A 17,140-nucleotide genomic window follows, 5' to 3' on the forward strand; every position below is an offset into this window, starting at 1 on the left:
GAAGCTCACATGTATCACTTAACGATTTCAGGCCAATCAGTCTGTCGTCGTTTCTTCTTAAGACGTTGGAGCGGTTGTTTGACCTGTACCTACGGGAAAGGATAACTCGGGGGTTACTGTCGGCTTCACAGCATGCGTACTGCAAGGGCAGATCGACGGAAACGGCTCTCCATTCGATTGTAAAGCAAATAGAGGGGTCCCTAGAACACAAAGAGTATGCTCTGGGTGCCTTTCTAGACATCGAGGGGCTTTTAACAATGTCTTACCGGGGGCAATCGAAAGAGCTCTGATGGGTTTAGGAGTTGAGGCGGCTCTGGTGGAATTTATTAGCAAACTTCTATGCGGCAGAATTGTAGCAGCGGAGTGGGGAGCGGCCATAATTAAGAGGAAGGTGTGTAGGGGTACGCCACAGGGAGGTGTCCTATCTCCTCTCTTCTGGGTTGTGGTAGTCAACGAGCTTCTTGTGGAGCTGGAAGCCATTGGTTGTCGGGTGGTTGTCTATGCAGATGACCTCGCTATCCTAGTCAGAGGCAAATTTCTGGGCACCGTGCGCGATGTTCTGCAGGGCTACCTGGTCACTGTGGCTAGGTGGGCTGAATCATGTGGAGTGGCGATCAACCCGGGAAAAACGGAATTGGTTCTTTTTACAAGGAGATATAAGATGCCCGATTTCAGAACTCCCTCGATTGGAGGGGTACCGTTGGTACTTTCTGATAGGGCTAAATATTTGGGGATTGTTTTGGACAAGAAACTGTCCTGGAGACCCAATGTGGAAGATCAGGCCAGGAAGGCCGCCATTGCCTTGTACTGCTGCAGAGTGGCTATCGGAAAGAGATGGGGACTCTCGCCAGGAGTAGTACACTGGCTTTATGAGATGGTGGTCAAACCGATTCTGCTATATGGGGTGCTGGTGTGGTGGAAAGCACTGGACACAGCGAGCACCTCCAAAATGTTAGTGTCAGTGCAACGCACGGCGCTGATCGGTATCAGTGGCGCTCTCAGAACAACACCTACCTTGGCACTGAACGTCATGCTGAACATATGCCCAGTAGATATTGCGGGAAAGGCGGCCGCGGCAAGGTCGTTGGTCAGGCTTCGTGATATGGGATATGGACTTTCTGACCGCGGACACTCTAGCCTTCTTACCAGTTTCGACTTCATCCCGGACAGAACGGACTACTGTATGTCGATAACTGCTCCCTATACAACCTTCACCCCAGTTATTCCGAGTGGGGAAGAGGAATTATCTGGGGCATGGTACCGGTTAACTTGTTCACGGATGGGTCGAAGACGGATGGAAAGGTTGGGGGGGGGGGTCTTTTGTCAAGAGCTAAATTTAAGCCGCAAGTTTAAGTTGGCTGATCGCTGCAGTGTATTCCAAGCCGAAATTGCTGCGATTAAGGATGCGGTGGATGGAATGCTATCCAGTGCTACTACGGTTAGGGAATTTAACATCTACTCTGATAGCCAAGCGGCTATCAAGGCCTTGAGCTCAACTGCAGTGCGATCGAGGGCGGTCTGGGAGTGCCTGACCTCTCTTGCGATTGCATCGAATTATTTTACAATTAAGATTATCTGGGTCCCGGGCCATAGTGATATCCCGGGTAACTGTCAAGCGGATCTCTTAGCCCGCATCGGTACAACTGAACCGGATGAAGATGGCTGTAGGGATTTCGGGATCCCACTGGCCACCTGTGGATTGCTCCTCCATAGCTCGGCCTCGAATCAGCTCAGCAAACGTTGGGCGGATACCACGTCTTGCAGGGTAGCAAGATCTTTCTGACCAAAAGTGGATGGCAGGAGGTCTGCTGCAATAATTGGGTTCAGTAAGGCTCACCTATCAATGGACATTGGGGTTTTTACAGGGCACTGTCCCATGGGTATCCATGCGGTACGTCTCAATATACTGGAAACTCCATCCTGCTGCAGCTGTATGGAGGATGATGAGGTGAAATCACCAAATCACTTTATGCTTGATTGTCCAGCTTTTGCCAGAACTAGGCGACAGTACTTCGGTCGCGACTCACTTGGATCTCCCGAGGATATATCCAAAGTTGAGATCGGTATTATTCGGAGCTTTATCGTTGCTACCCAACGATTCTCTAAGTAGCCAGATCTAAGTCACCGTTATTTTTAGTGTATGTGGTATCACAACGGACCTTCGTGTTGTCCAAGTGAGCTATCCTTATCAGGGTAGCTACCACCCAACCTATCCTATCAATGTAATTATCATCCTGGGGGTCTTTCTCGTAGTAGTTAGTTTCATGATGAGGTGGAATCACCAAATCACTTTATGCTTGACTGTCCAACTAGGTGACAGTACTTCGGTCGCGACCCACTTGGATCTCCCGAGGATATATCCAAAGTTGAGATCGGTATCATTCGGAGCTTTATCGTTGCTACCCAACGATTCTCTAAGTAGCTAGATCTAAGTCACCGTTATTTTTGGTGTATGTGGTATCACAACGGACCTTCGTGTTGTCCATGTGAGCTATCCTTATCAGGGTAGCTACCACCCAACCTATCCTATCAATGTAATTATCATCCTGGGGGTCTTTCTCGTAGTAGTTAGTTTCATAATTTGTCCGGTAGTCGTTTTATTAGTTGGATATTCCGTAATAGGAGAATAGTCCTCTTGAACTTTGTATTGAGATGGGTCTGAGTCGATGTAAAATTTCTTTGTATTTTATTAGGTACGACTGCCGGAAGGGTCCCTGGTGGAGGTAGTTTGTTTTTCGGATTTTTTGGTTTTGATCGGTTCATATAGATAAGTTCCGTGTCCTTAACGATTGGTCAGTGTCCATTAGTTCTGGTCGTGATTGGGGTTTTTGAGGAGTGTTGGATTATTTGGATGTGGTATGTACTGGTTTTGTTGGTAAGAATGTTGGTATTGGTAGTTCGATTGGAAAGGCCTGTAGGAAGGAGCTATGTTCAACCTAGGTTGGGGCATATATGCCAATTCGGGGTAAAATACGTTATTCAGTCGTTTGGGAGAAAGGTGTGGACGGATGTCCCAAGTTCTCCTAGTGTGGCCATTATTTATTAAGGTATAGTGAGACATGAAGTTTTAGTTTTCAAGCTTTAAACACAAGTGGAGGGCTGCGGGCTCCCTCATTCCGAGGAGCATTGGTAGATCTCCTTTAAGTCCACGAATGAATGTATCTAGGGCTTTGTCCATATACGTGTGGGTGAGCAGATGCATGGCTTCTGTTCCGACATCCATGTAGCCGACATTATTTAGAATAAGCGACAATTGTAAATACACCCGGTGGTAAAATTCTTGAATTGTCAGGTTACCCTGCATAAGCAACGTCATCTGGTATTCGAGAGTAACTTGGTCATGTTTATCCGCATAATATAGCGTTAAGCATATTTAAATTGCTTTCCAGTCTAGTGGAGTATTGTATGACTCCAAGGCAATGTCGGCGCTTCCGACAATTTTGTTGCGGATAACGTTGAGGATCCCATTTGGGAGATCTCCTTTAAGGCTCATAGATTTGAAGAATCCAATATAAACTCTTCTTCCAGGAGTTAAATTCTCCAGGTTTCCCTGAGAACTCGCGAAGACGCCTTACCACATCACTTATTCTGTCTAGCTCGGAGATGTCGGGCGAACCCATGTCGATGGTAAAGTCCCTAAAGTCGTAAAAGATCGCCTTGGGGTTGAGGGCGGCTTGAACCATGTTTCGCCCTTCTTATTTAAAAATATCAGTCACGATCCCAGATATAACTTCTGTTAACTGGTCCATCGTAACGGAATTGATATCAGGAGCGGGGATGCGGGAAGTGCGTTTGAGGATTTGACACTTTGTAAAATTAAAATGCATTAAATAACCCTCAGCATCAAAAATTTATTCCGGCGGACGTATTTTGTAAAACCAAGTAAGTTTTCAAAGGTGCTCCTGCTTTTTTAAACGGTTTTATTTAGCTGACTTCCTGGCACGAATATTACAAAATTCGTGAAATTTAAGTAACTTCGCGACAAGCTACAAGCTTGAAACTTGGAATATAGTTCAGAACCCGATGACAATGCAATAATAAGAAAAAAAACTCCGATAGGTGCCGCATGGATCGAAATATTTCAAAAAATCGTATTTGTGGTCCGATTTTTTTCATATTTGAAACACATAATACATACATGAATAGAAAACACCTGTGAAAAAATTGCCGCCAGGTGGCGCAAGGATCGATATATTAAAAAAATCGTATTTTAATTAGAGACAATCGCACCTAATGTCTCAGTTATACAAAAAGAAATAATTGATTTAAAAAACCAATTCGATAAACAAGAAAATGCTGCATTTTCTTGTAATATACGTATAAATGGTGTACCTGTGTATGAAAAGCAGGGATGCACTTTAACGTTAAGCTAATCGTTTATCCAAAAATTTCCACCGTTTCCGTTGAAACACTTCGAAATATTATCGATAAAGAAATTATCAAGATAAATTGTATCTCGATTTTAGCCGAAACAAAAAGCTTTCGTTATCGTTAAAAACTTTAACAAAAACGTGATACTTTATGTTTGAATTGTGCTGGCAATGCTATAGCCATCGTGAAGCCGTAAGGTGGTAACAGCGAGCGGACATACACACACAAACTCCATGTAATTTGTTTGTGTAATTCATTGGTTGTAATGTCAAAAATACTCTGAGAAATGTTCGTACTGTCAAAATTCATGAGAAAAGTTGCAATCAGCTTGGCTGATGCTTTCACCTTTAATGACTCCGCCATCAATCAGCTTTGCCAGCATAGTTTGAAATTAATAATCAACATAAACGATTTGATTTCGTTTTGATATGGCAGAAAACGAAACAAAATCATTTCGTTAATTTGACGTTCTTAACGTTAATAAACGAAACGAAATGACTTTGTTTCGTTTATTAACGTTAATTATCGTAACGAAATGATATCGGTTCGTTGGTTAAGCATGCCTGATGAAAAGGATGTAAATGAAATCTATGTGACACAATTAATATTAATCGTCCAGCAGTAAAGTCAATATTTCGTCTTAAAATCCAAATCTGGGACAAATAATACTGATCCTGCAATAATCGTTAGACTCGGAACACCATTTGAAAGAAACTCCTTGGTAAAATCAATTTCAAGTCTGAAAAAACCTCTTGGGGCTTCGATAGCTCTGTAGTAAGTTCCCAAGGGGTTTTTTGCGCTCGTTGAAAAAAAGAGAAAAAAACGGACAAGAACACACATCAGATTAAATTCAAGAATTTAACAATTTAATAATTTGCACTTTAAAGTTAACTCACAATGTGTAATTCAAAAGCTAATTCACAATTTAACTAACTATATTCAGGTTAAGTTATACAAATGAAAAGAAAATCTTACCTATAACAGGGCTGATGGCTGCAGTTGTCACGGAGGTTTCCAAAAAAGAAGTGAAAGAGTTTCTTTCTTATAAAACGCGTTCACCCCTCAATTCCGTCGAAAAGCGGTTTTGAGGGGTGATTGAACGAAAGTAAGTTAAATTGGAAAGTCGCGCACCAACACATACATATACCCCTGCACGGACATATGTAGCCGTTGGTGTTAGTGCGCGAAGGTAGATCGAAGCAAACACAGATAGGTTACATTAGGCTGGGTCACTATTGGCCGTGCTCATTCTTGGGTTTAGCTTGATGGCCTGAACATGCCGGCCCCCCTTGCCACAAGCAACATCGGTAGATTCCTGCGGCCATCTTCCCTGATCAACTTAATACTAACTAATATATAAATGAACAAAATTCATGAATGTCCCAGTAAGGGCATCAGCATGGCGGTTTCCTGCTTGACACAGTAATTGGTATTTCGCATCCATCCATAAATCGTGCAGCTGTAGTAAAGAAAGAATAAACGTTAGGATATAGTACGTGGTTGAGTTCAATTTTTTGCACCTCTTCTCACATGAATGGCACGTGAAGCTAGTTGGAGGGTTGAGGAAGATTTAGGAGCGGCACCCCCCAGAGAAGAGCCAGCCAAGTATACTGCTCTGCGCTAAAAAAGGGCCAAACGTAAATGGCAATGTGCCCGGCAGTATCAGCTCCGGATATATATCGGCTCCCAACACGAGTCGAACCGGACTTGACACAAAAAAATGTTGGATCGGCGAGCTGCATATGGGTATACGGTGTCGCGACCGAGGGGTCGACATTCGCGCTTGGAGAGTGTCGATCCAGCTGGCCATGCGAACCTATTCTCTCCAACTCGTATCCTTGACGGGGCGGAAAGTCCGCGGCGTTCGTGTGCGAGTGGGGGCCGGAACTTCCTTGGTTCCACCTTCCTACTGGTGGCCAAGCGGAAAGGCCGTGATTCCGCTCCGGCTTCGTTCAACTCTCCTTCTTCTAGCTCGCTTGGCCCGATGTCAGTTCCTATTTCTGATACTTGAAGAGACAGAATGTGTTCGTCTTCGCTATCCATCTGAACGCTCCATGGCCTGGTATCAACTTCTTGGGGCTCCAGATTGTCGAAGCTCTGGTGCAGCGTGGTGTGATGGTCCCCTTGGCACTGGTGACAACGTCCTTTGCTCGTGCAGTCGGCGGTGCGGTGTGCTACTGATAGGCAGTTGCCGCAGTACCGTCCTAATGCGGATTCCCTTTGTCTTTCCTCGGGCGATTTGGCTCGGTAGACCGGGCATAACCGGATCGGGTGTCGCTTGTCGCACAGGTGGCATGGTTTCGGGTACCGCTGGGCCATGCGTTCCGCCCTCCTGCGTAGAGTCGTATACCGGGTCATACTGGACCTGAAAAGGGGTAATTGTCATTGGTCAGGGTTTAGAATTTGAGGGGATTTCATCATACTTGAGGGGAGTTGGGTGTCGAGAAGATATTCAAAAAAGGTTGGCAACAAGCTACAATTACTTAGGCAGTTAGCTGCACAAGAGCCTTGATTTTGTGTTTTTTTTTTTTTAACACAAATTCGATATACAACGCGGTTTTTATGTAAATTATCTTTATGTCCACGCGATATGTTTGAAATGGCAGTTACTTCTCTATGACGGTGCGCTTCGAGTGCTATCTGACAGATTTGGCTTTAAGTGTAGCCACGCGGTAAGCTTTTGGCCGGTTGTCAGTATGTCAGTATTTTGCCGACAGATGGCGCATGGGGATAACTTTTGTTGAACGTATTCGTTGTGTGGCTAATTAATCATTTTAAAGCAGCAATCGAGGATGCCGAACGTGCCAAAGAAAACAGAGGTAAGTTTTATTTATTCCTTAATCTGAGATAACCATTGATCGGTTGAGGCGTTCCGCCCATATACGCCGCTACATCTAACTATTTATTTCCGCCCCTAAGTTTACATTTGTATAGTGTAATCAAAAAATATTGTAAAAGATGATAAATAAATTGTACATTAACCCCATACGAAATCAGGTGCCATTTGATCCGGGTGGTAGTAGGGTATTTTGGAGAAGATCATTTATTTCAGGTTATAAATTCGCCTTTTTCGCCCTAAAAAGGGTTAAGTCTTCTTTTGGGAGCATTTTAATAACCTTTGTTCAAATCCATAAAACACCAAAAAGGAAGAAGGAAAGGGGAAAACACAAAAAAAAAAGAAAATGTGATTGTGTTTTTCAAGATTTTGCGCCGCCTTAGCATCTGGCAACACCATTCGGAAGGTACATGTAGATTTTTTTTAAGTGTGAATTGTGTTATTGTAAAAGTGGCTTGTGTTACCCTTCAATGAATTTCCTGTCATTGATGAAAAAAACGAGGTACGCATCAAATGTATTTTTATACACATTATTAATTTTCATTTTCTTTCTTTTCTTTTCAGGTTAGCTGCGTAAGGCCTGTTTTTATGCATTACAGCTACAGGAGTTGTATGATTCTGAAGCATTTGACGCGCGCACAAAATTGGAATGCGAAGCTTATGTTGCCTGGATGCATGGGACGTTACGTTTTGAGCTTCAACTGTGGGTTTCCGCACTGGAGCACCTAAAACGTGCCCAAGTTGTTTATGAAAATCTAGCCAAGACATTGCCCGACGATGAACAAGAATTGGCTGATCGTGCTCGTATTCTTCTACCTTCAAATATGCTACATGCACCAACGACAGTTCTAAGAGAAATGTGTAAACGTTATGCCGAATACGTAGTACCTCGTACATGTCGCGTTGCTGTTGGAACATATAATGTCAATAGAGGCAATCATTTTCGGAGTATTGTTTTAAAGACTCACTATCAGATTGGTTATTAGATTGTCATGCCCTAGCCAGAGCTAAAGCATTAGTTAATGTTAATAATCCTTCCGAGAATGCTAGTGCACCAGTTGATATATATGCTATAGGTTTTCAAGAGATTGTAGATTTAAATGCCTCTAATATTATGGCTGCTAGCACAGATAATGCTAAATTATGGGCGCAGGAGTTACAAAAGACAATTTCTCGGTACAATGATTATGTTTTAATTACTCATCAACAATTGGTTGGTGTATGCTTATATATATATATTCGACCAGAGCATGCGCCGTTCATTCGTGATGTAGCAATTGATTGCGTAAAAACGGGATTAGGAGGCACTACTGGGAATAAAGGAGCCTGTGCGATACGTTTCGTTTTCTATGGAACTTCGATGTGCTTTGTTTGTGCACATTTTGCTGATGGTCAATCACAGGTGGCTAAACGTAATGCTGATTATTCGGAAATAACAAGAAAATTAGCTTTTCCTATAGATCGTACTCTCAAATCCCACGATTGGGTATTTTGGTGTGGGGACTTCAATTACCGAGTTGATATGGATAAGGACGATTTGAAGGAAGCTTTACAAAATGGAGATACTACATCGGTTCTAGCAAATGACCAGTTACGTAAATAACAGGAAATTGGCAATGTATTTAGCGATTTTCTCGAAGGGGAAATTAATTTTGATCCAACGTATAAGTATGACGTATTTAATGATGAATATGATACATAGGAAAAACAATGTGCTCCGGCTTGGACTGATCGTGTATTATGGCGTCGACGTAAGGCTCTTTCGGCCGAAACAGATGTTAATAGTGTTGAATGGAATCCGGGTAAACTAATACATTACGGCCGCTCCGAACTGAAACAGAGTGATCATCGTCCGGTAATTGCAATCATTGATGCCGAGATTGTTGAAATTGATTATCAACGTCGAAGAGAGGTGTTTGAACAGGTTATATGCGACCTGGGGCCGCCAGATTCGACCATTGTAGTGCATGTAAAAGAACAAGCTGTTGATGAAGATGGCCCTACCATTTATGATGAGGCTGTTATGTCTACTCTTATTCAAGAATTATCTAAAATGGGTGAAGTAACTTTAGTACGTTATGTTGAGGATACAATGTGGGTAACATACCGTAATGGCGAATCTGCATTAAATGCTAGTAAGAAGCAATCTATTCACATTTGTGGTTTAGAGTTGGAGTTTGAACTGAAAACAGCTGACTGGCAACCATTAGTGGACCGAGAAATCGAACTTTGCTCTACTAACACAATACCATTATGTGCAAATCCAAAAGAACAGGCATAGCTGTTCAGTAGTTCACCAGATGTGCCACGTCGATCTAAACAACCTCCGACTAGACCAGTACCAGCACGTCCACCAATGCCAATGTCACCTAAAAACTCACCGCGTCATCAACCACATGTAGGCGTTATAAGCGTAGTGCCGGAAATGTTGCAATCGAAAGGACCGAAACCGCCCATGCCACCTCAACCAACAATGACACAGCCGCTGCAGCCATTGCCAGTATCTTCCCAACACAAGAATATGAAATCAGTAGTAGGAGGAGTTGGAAATATGGAGGTATATAATAATGGAAATGAGAGCCTTTCCTCCTCAAAATCGGAATCACCTACTGACACTTCTGCATTGCACTCCTCATAATTAGTTTCTCCAGCTGGTTTGGCCGATGCGTCTTTACCCCCGACACCACCGCGTCAAAGAAAAAATGCAACACCATTATCCACACCAACTCGTCAGTCAAAGCAAACATCACTTGATATACGAGAAGGGGCTTCAACATTTTACGATGGTAGTGCTTGTAATATATATGAAGAAATACAAGATAATTCCGGCACCTAGGCATCCGCCACCGCCATTTCCACCAGCTGTAAATTAAGATAATTTAATGCATTCTTCTGGTGGTGAAAGTCCACGTAAACAAGGATCAGCAATCCAGCCGAAACAAGTAGGGCCCCCACCACCACTTCCAGCACGCCACGGACTGCCGCCAATTCCAAATCGAAGCGGAAATGCACCACCTTTACCTACTCGTCCAAATAATAACAATTAAAGGTCGAAGTGAGAACGGATTCAGCGATGCTGTGTTTCAATGCCACAAGGTAATATTTCTGACTGTTAAATGATTGCGCTTTTGTAATTGATATTAGAGAAAAATTGTAAGTTTACAAACGGCGATGGTTACTAGGACATGTTTCTGAATTTCACTTCTTCATCAGCTAGCTTTTCGGGAGCTGAGCGTTGAACTCGAATCTCCAACATTCATATCAGTGCAAGCCTTTTAGCTGCTAAGCCATATGAATGTCCCGTTTTTCGCTGTACAATTGGTCTCTAAGAGTTGCCTTTTTGTATATATTCCCTTGATCACCATGTAGGCACATACACTCTGTATGTAGTTTATTCCTAATGGTGTGAATATGATTTTTAGGCGCGCTTTTGAAAGCTTAGTAACATTTGTTCGGATTTTTACAGTATTTGTTTTTAATACTTCCGCTGTTACTATTATATCAATATGATCATATGTATTTAATTAGCGAGCTTTGCTCTTATTGCTTTATACAATGGTTTTTGTAATTGATATTATTGCGCTTTTGCTTTAAAAGTTTTAGGGACGTTTTCTGAAGTAAACTTCAAAGATTTTTCAAAATTCGTGTTTATAAGGCAGATCAATTTTTAAATTCATATAAGAAAACGGCCTTAGTTTTTCATTTTTTTTTATGCTTGTGCTCAAACAAATAAATATTGATTAACTTTGCAACATCATATAAAAAAGGAGGTAGTTCCACTCAAAATTTTTTGACGTATTTGGGGATTTTTGAAGTTTCATAATGTTTGTTGTTTTGCTAAAAGCGTTGCCATACCATTACTGTTTAAGTCGAAATTGTGGTTTTCCGGGATTGAAATTTCCTTCAGGATGAAAATGCAATGGTCATCTGAGACAATAATAATATGCTTTAGCACGATTTATGTGCATATATATCGATTGAGAATGCAGTAAAACATGCGATTTTATTGAAAAATAGTGGTTAATGACTCATAGCTTTATGGCAGCTTGACCCCTAGACAAAAAAAATACACGAAAAATTCTGTTGTTCTAGCATGGCCCTATTATCATGCCTCTACAGTGGATATTTCTCAAGGCATGTTTAATTTGTTACGTTTGTGGGACGCCACATCCATGTCAATGCTAAAAGGGCACAGAATATGTTTAGGTGGGGCTTGCCCCAAGGTGCCCCTGGTACAATGGGCAAGATAACTCTCATAACTAGTGGCGACCCTACAGAGCTACATGGCAATGTTCTCCCTGAAAAATTGTTTTTTGTCGCTAACTTCAGATTTTGGGACTGTATTAGAAGTTCTGAGTATACAATTTTTGTATACTTTATTGTCGCACAGTGTAATCAAGACGAATTTTATTCCAGAAATTTTATGCAATAACGAAGCGAACTCTGATATAAAACGCACGAAATGTCATTCAATGGTAATTAATCACTATATTTAATCGATTTCCAGTTACGTGCAGAATGGTGATTCCATACAATCTTGTGAGCCGATCACTCTGAATTACAAAATGAACAATTGCAGCAATTCCTATTTAAAATGTATTATGTAAGTATAAATAAATCTTTTATATCCCTCATTAAATTGCATCTATTTTTTTTTTTTTTTTGATATAAAGTATTATCTTTTATCTGCATGCCAGTTGATAACTAGCATGCAGCACAACAGATATATATATCTTTGAAAAGGCGGGGGAGGGGGGGGGGGTGGTCGTAGGTTGTATGTTTCGGGCCTGGGTCGTGGGTTCGGTTACGGTTCTCTGGATCCCTGATCCTCTTCGCTGGATGGGAGTAGCACGAGTTTAGTGAGGGGTCTTGTGACCTTTCCCTTTGCCGTCATGAGATCCACTACTCGTACTCGTCCATCCGATCCCGGATGGAGGTTGATAACCCTCCCGAACCTCCACTCAATGGGTTGCAGGTTGTCTTCTTTTATGACAACTAGATCGTCAAGCTTCATGTTTGCTTTAGGTTGGCGCCATTTGTTCCTTTTTTGAAGTTCGACGAGGTATTTCGTCTTCCATCGTCAACAAAAGGTGTGGTGTAGCGGCTTTAGTCGCTGCCATCGATTGATAATCGATGCGGGGTTTTCGTCCGCGTCTGGTTCCGGGGGTGCTAATAGGTGTCCCCCTATTAAAAAGTGCCCCGGGGTTAATGGTTCTAGGTAGGACGGTTGATTTGAAGAGGGCGTTAAGAGGCGGGAGTTGAGGCATGATTCTAACCTGCAAAGCAGGGTAGAGAATTCCTCAAAGGTATATTTAAGGTTGGATGCTACCCTTTTGAAGTGAAATTTAAAACTTTTCACTCCCGCTTCCCACAATCCCCCCATGTGAGGACCAGACGCAGGAATGAAATGCCAATCTAGATTTTGGTATGTATAGGTTGCTAATACCTCGACGGGTGAGTCAGCGATGTAGGTTTTGAACTCCGCCCTGAAGTCTCTTGATGCCCCGACAAAATTGGTTCCGTTGTCGGAATACACATTCTTCGGGCAGCTTCGTCGCGCGACGAATCTGTCAAAAGCCGCCAAGAATGACCGGGTGCTCAGATCGGTAGTCGCTTCCAAGTGGATGGCCTTAGTGGAGAAACACAGAAAGAGGCAGCCATATCCCTTGGACACGCGACAGCCTCGCCCTTGGTAATTCTTTATCTCAAAGGGGCCGGCAAAATCTACCCCGGTGTTAGTGAATGCCCGGGCATAGGTGGTTCGCTCGGTCGGTAGAATGCCCATCAATTGTGTTTGCGCCTGTTTCCTATGCACTGCGGATACCTTGCACTTGTGAATTCTGATCTTATCATATTTTTCACGCGAGGTATCCAGTACTGTGTTTGGATCAGGCGCAGCATAAGCTGATTCCCCCCATGTAACGAGATTTTATGGACAAATTGTGTGATGAGGCGAGACGGTCAACTATGATAGGGCAGAATTATGGGGTGACGTTCGTTATACGAGAGGTCCTTGGACGCCGCAAGCCGCCCCCCGACTCTGATTGTCTCGTCCTCATCGAGAAATGGGTGCAAGGATTGTAAATCGCTCTTTGGCTTGATTGACCCTTTTTCTTTGAGTGTTCTGTACTCCTCCGCATAATGGTTTCGTTGAGCATTGACGATCAGTCGACACATTGTTGCTTTGATCTCAATGGGTGAAATCGTCAGTGATATTTCATTGAAGGAGGTTTTGAGATGAGTCCTTTTGTAGAACCGTAGAACGTAGGACACAACTCTTAAAGCCCGGGAAAGGTCGGAAAACCTGTCTACAATATCTTCGTCTTTACGGTTAACCGAGGTTGTGTGCACTTGTAATCTTTTTTCTTCCATGGTTGTGGTGTAGTTTATTTCCTGGTTTGCCCATTCTTTGCCATCTTGCTGCAGCCAAGATGGGCCTTCCCACCACAAGGAATTGTTTACTAGTTCTTGCGCTAATAGCCCTCTACAGGCTAAGTCTGCAGGGTTTGACGCTGAGTCCACGTGACGCCAGTCCGTGTTCCCTACTTGGTCTATTATCTTTGTCACACGGTGGGCCACGAAGGTTGACCATGAACACGGAGGTTTCCGTAAGACAATAGTTGAGTCAGTCCATAATAAGGTTTTATGTTTGCCTAAATTAAGGTTCTTGTTGATAGATTCTAGGGTTTCTGCAAGGAGAACTGCTCCACAAAGTTCTAGTCTTGGTAAGGAGATAGTTTTTACGGGCGCGACTCTTGATTTGGCTAATAGCAGGCTTACAAATATTTGTTCATTAATATTGACGCGCAGGTAAACGGTGGCTGCGTATGCTTTTTCTGACGCGTCCGTGGATTTCCACTGTGGCTGTTGGTGAGAAGTGTACCCAGCGTGGGATCTGAATTTTTTCTATGTGCCGGTAACTTTCGATGAAACTTTGTCACCGATCCAGCGAGACTGGCGACACGGCTTCATCCCACCCTGTTCCCTCTAACCAGATGCCTTGCATCAACATTTTGGCGGTAACCACGAATGGTGCCAGCCACCCTAAGGGGTCAAATAATTTTGCTATGGCCGACAGAATTTTCCGTTTTGTAAAGCTAGACTGTTCCTCTATGGGTTTCGTTTTGAAGTAAAAGATATCTGAGTGGGAGTTCCACCTAATGCCAAGTGCTTTAACCATACTGGTATCCTCGAAGTCTAGGAAATCTTCGTTTAGGAGGTGAGTCTTTGGTAGGCCTTTAAGTAGTTTGTTCGAGTTGGCGGTCCATTTCCTCAGCGAGAATCCTGCTGTCCCCAGGGCCGTAGTTATTTGATCCCTTGCTTTAATGGTGTCGGTAATAGTGTGTCCTTCTGCCAGCACGTCGTCAACGTACGTTGCATTTCGTAGTAAATCTGATGCTATAGTGTGGCTGTGCTCCACGTCGTCCGCTAACTGGAGCAGTGTCCGTATTGCAAGGTACGGGGCACAGTTAACTCCGAATGTGACCGTTTTCAACTCATATAGTTGTATGGGCTGCGTACCACTTACTGTTCGGAATACAATACGTTTATACTTAGTGTGATCAGCGTGCAATAGAATCTGTCTGTACATTTTTTCTATGTCGCTGTTTAAGACATATTTGAAGAAACGCCATCTTAGTATGAGAATGGTTATATCATTCTGTACCACTGGCCCCGGATGGAGGATGTCGTTGAGGCTGACTCCGTTTGCAGTTGATGATGACGCATTGAACACCACTCTTACTTTGGTTGTTGTGCTTTCTTCCTTTTTGACGGCATGGTGTGGTAAAAAATAGGTATCACAGTCTTCAGCAGGGCTGTGTGTTGGTACCCGGGACATGTGCCCCAAGGTTTCATACTCTGCTAAGACCCTATTGTATTCTGACTGTAATGGTGGGTCTTTAGCTAAACGCGTTTCCATTCGGAAAAATTGTGAACACGCAATTTTTAATGAGGGACCTAATTGTTTATATTTTGGAAATTCCTGTTTAAAAGGCAAGCATACAATATATGTACCCTCATCATTTCGAATCGTTTTGTTCTTATACAATTTTTCACAATACCTGTCATAATGATTGTACGCCTTGTCCTTGGGGACTTCCTCTGTTTCCAAAAATGATCGTAGCTCTCTGTCTAATTGCACTTCACTGACAAAGGACACATATTTCTCGCCGGGTGAGATTGTTTCGGTTTGGCCGGTCAATATCCAGCCGAACACCGTCTCTTGGGCTAGCAGTGTTCCTAACACGTTTTTCTTTATTCCCCCTAACATCAACTGTGCATAAATGTCGCCTCCTAATATCAGGTCGACTTGCTCATTGACAAAAAAACGTTTATCAGCTAATACTAAGTTCGGGAAGGCCTGCATGGCCATGGCATCCACCTTGCATGTTGGTAGATTGCCAGTTAGTTGCGGCAGCACAAGCGCAGTGGTGGCGATATTTATTGTCGGATCAATTGGAGACGGCAGATGTATATGACACGCCTCCTTTACTTGTGCTGACACTTGATTGGTGATGCCAGACACGTGCGCAGACATCCGCTGAGATGGCAAGTTTATGCGACGTTTAAGTCTGTCAGTTATGAAAGTACATTCTGACCCCGAATCTATAAGTGCCCGCGCGGAGAAGTTGGTGTTGTTGTAGAATATATTGATGCGGGCCGTACCTAGTAAAACCCCTTTACTTGTGTTTGTAAAGCAGGCCTTGAAGTGGTTAGTTCCATTGCTTTGGTTATTTCCAGTGCTTTGGTTATTGGAATAGGTACCTCTGTTGCGCTTGGGCTGATGGGCCAGGGTGGTTATTATTGTTGTTTGCGTTTTGGTTGGTGTTGGTTGCCTGAATATGTAGGAGCGTATTGTGTCTTTGCTGGCAGGTGGCGCAATTGTAAGAGCTTGAACACCTAGACACAGTATGTCCTGAGGATAGGCAGTTAATAAACCCTTTCTTGTTTTTAATGAATGTGATTCTATACCGCCAATGTGCGGAACCGTTGGCAATGTTGTAGTTTGTGCTCAGTGGATTTACACATCTTGCACGCACCTTTGGTTACACTCGTCTGAAAACCACCTAGGATAGGATAGGTTATGTGGTAGCTGCCCTCATAAGGATCAACACGAAGGTCCGTTGTGATACCACATACACCAAAAATAACGGTGACTTAGATCTAGCTACTTAGAGAATCGTTGGGTAGCAACGATAAAGCTCCGAATGATACCGATCTCAACTTTGGATATATCCTCGGGAGATCCAAGTGAGTCGCGACCGAAGTACTGTCGCCTAGTTCTGGCAAAAGCTGGACAATCAAGCATAAAGTGATTTGGTGATTTCACCTCATCATCCTCCATACAGCTGCAGCAGGATGGAGTTTCCAGTATATTGAGACGTACCGCATGGATACCCATGGGACAGTGCCCTGTCAAAACCCCAATGGCCATTGATAGGTGAGCCTTAGTGAACCCAATTATTTCAGCAGACCTCCTGCCATCCACTTTTGGCCAGAAAGATCTTGCTACCCTGCTAGACGTGGTATCCGCCCAACGTTTGCTGAGCTGACTCGAGGCCCAGCTATGGAGGAGCAATCCACAGGTGGCCAGCGGGATCCCGAGATCCCTACGGCCATCTTCATCCGGTTCAGTTGTACCGATGCGGGCTAAGAGATCCGCTTGACAGTTACCCGGGATATCACTATGGCCCGGGACCCAGATAATCTCAATTGTGAAATAATTCGATGCAATCGCAAGCGAGGTCAGGCACTCCCAGACCACCCTCGATCGCACTGTAGTTGAGCTCAAGGCCTTGATAGCCGCTTGGCTATCAGAGTAGATGTTAAATTCCCTAACCGTGGTAGCACTGGATAGCATTCCATCCACCGCATCCTTAATCGCAGCAATTTCCGATTGGAATACACTGCAGTGATCAGCCAACTTAAACT

General features: G+C 43.4%; 1 protein-coding gene and 1 pseudogene across 24 annotated transcripts in view; one reads left to right on the top strand and one right to left on the bottom strand.

The window, feature by feature from the left end:
• The window catches only part of LOC137236879 (protein eva-1), a 3,007,131-nt gene that overhangs the window by 1,920,731 nt on the left and 1,069,260 nt on the right, over positions 1–17,140 (bottom strand). The window lies entirely within an intron of this gene.
• Positions 7,164–10,254, top strand: LOC137238671 (synaptojanin-1-like; annotated as a pseudogene).

Source organism: Eurosta solidaginis, chromosome 1, assembly GCF_040869045.1.
Source record: "Eurosta solidaginis isolate ZX-2024a chromosome 1, ASM4086904v1, whole genome shotgun sequence".
In the NCBI taxonomy this organism is placed as follows: domain Eukaryota; kingdom Metazoa; phylum Arthropoda; class Insecta; order Diptera; family Tephritidae; genus Eurosta; species Eurosta solidaginis.